The following is a 236-nucleotide window of genomic DNA, read 5'->3' as shown; positions in this document are numbered from 1 at the left end:
GTGCTTGTCCAAGACCAGTTTACCCTGACCCCTTGCCTGTGGGTGGGCTCCCGTCTTCTGCTCGGGGTCACCAGAGGGACCCTGAAGCTCGAAGTGCTGTGGCTGGAGTTGCTGTCTTGTCTCCTGGAGCACCTGGTGATGTTCTCAGTGCGAGCATGGTGCAAGGAGGGAGGGGGGGTGAGTGCAGAGGGGGTCCCCAAGGGGTGGGAGGGATGGGTGCTGGGGATGTGTGCCAT

This window comes from Cariama cristata, unplaced genomic scaffold (assembly GCF_000690535.1).
Source record: "Cariama cristata isolate BGI_N322 unplaced genomic scaffold, ASM69053v1 scaffold32651, whole genome shotgun sequence".
Lineage (NCBI taxonomy): Eukaryota > Metazoa > Chordata > Aves > Cariamiformes > Cariamidae > Cariama > Cariama cristata.
This window is presented reverse-complemented; position numbering follows the sequence as displayed.